This window comes from Mauremys mutica, chromosome 6, assembly GCF_020497125.1.
Source record: "Mauremys mutica isolate MM-2020 ecotype Southern chromosome 6, ASM2049712v1, whole genome shotgun sequence".
Taxonomy (NCBI): domain Eukaryota; kingdom Metazoa; phylum Chordata; order Testudines; family Geoemydidae; genus Mauremys; species Mauremys mutica.
Window position 1 is genome coordinate 132,465,801 of NC_059077.1, and position 1,468 is coordinate 132,467,268.

The 1,468-nt window shown below is 37.2% G+C and overlaps 1 long non-coding RNA gene across 1 annotated transcript; it reads right to left on the bottom strand.

Annotated features, from left to right (window-relative positions):
* Nucleotides 1–453: 453 nt before the first annotated feature.
* On the bottom strand, nt 454–1,239 carry LOC123373228. Its single transcript, XR_006580621.1, has 2 exons — nt 797–1,239; nt 454–583 (listed from the first exon to the last, which is right to left on the bottom strand). It is a non-coding gene; the product is annotated as an uncharacterized LOC123373228 (long non-coding RNA).
* Nucleotides 1,240–1,468: the final 229 nt, after the last annotated feature.

The following is a 1,468-nucleotide window of genomic DNA, read 5'->3' on the forward strand; positions in this document are numbered from 1 at the left end:
GTCACTGGTCCAGGGATGGTTGTGCACCCGTCACTGGTCCGGGGATGGTTGTGCACCTGTCACTGGTCCGGGGATGGTTGCAAATCTGGAGGGATGGGGTTTGCGGTCAAAAATGCTCACGATCTGCTTCCTCCTGGCTAATGTGCCAAATTGACCTATTGGATGAGTGAGGCGCGCGCTGTCCCTTTTTTGTGTGTGAATACGTGAAAAGGGAGGTAAGGTTTGGGGGTATGGCGAACGCCCATGATGAGACCACTTTCTTTTTTTAAATCTATTTTTATAATTTTATAATTCGCATTATATAAATGGACACAAATACAGAGAATAATTTTTTCAAGTAAAAAACATGTTTTATTAAATTCTGATTATACATAATGCAACCCAACGAAATATAGTTTTATGTTTTGAACAAGAGGTATTTAAACTATGGGTTTTTCTATTGGGGTTTTTTGGGGGGTAATGAAGTGAACTATGCACATTTCTTGCAGCTGTACTCTTTCTTCTCATCTGTCAGGTTTTCTTGATTGGTTCCTTCTGCAATGCAGGGTATATGTGCCCACCTCTTGCAAGAATCACACTGGACCTTTGATAAGTAACAATTAAGAAATGAAATCACAGAAGTTATAATGTTACGCATACTTAGCATTCACTCATGCTATTCCTTCCACATGGGAGCGTTACCTAATATATGACTATCAGCATGAAGAAAAGGATTACTGCTGTGGAATTTTTACAGGAATCATGATCCTTAACCAGTTTATGGCATATATTTCTCATTCAATACTATGTTTCTTACCATCGTGCAATCCTCATTTTCTTTTTCACAGTTGATACAGTTGCAGTATATGCAGTAGTCCTCCACGCTTTCTAAAAAATAATTATAGCGTTATGAAATGATGAATATGGTATGACCAACACTGAAAATGAAAACCTTGATTTATTACTTGTCAATATTTTAATGCAGTCAATGGTTTGAACTTTTTTTTTTATTTTTTGGGAATCATATTTTCTCAAATTTTTACTTTACTGCACCTGTATCTAAAAATGCAAATTTAATTGAACTGATCGATAGCAATCATTCACCCCATTCAAATTTTTGTGTACTTAAAGATATTATTGATTCGTAGTCACCATTAGAGAACCAAACCTGTGAGATATCCCACTTTAGGGGTGTTACGATAACTGTCTACTATGTGACAAAGTTCCACTCTTCATGTTATCTTCACATGTGCCTAATGAGTCCACAATACATACAAGAAAGTAATTACCTGACTCCTTCATTAGAAGAATTGCTATATGTCTTCTAAACGCAGTATTAGCATCTTGTGTTGTTTCTACCGCACTGAAGTCTTTGTGCTGCAAATACGTTTCTGCAAACTACCAACACAGATATTTAGAATACACATAAGTAACAGAGGTGAAAGTGGGCCAGTCCAGTGTACCGGTAAGAACTGGCCACTGGTTCCTT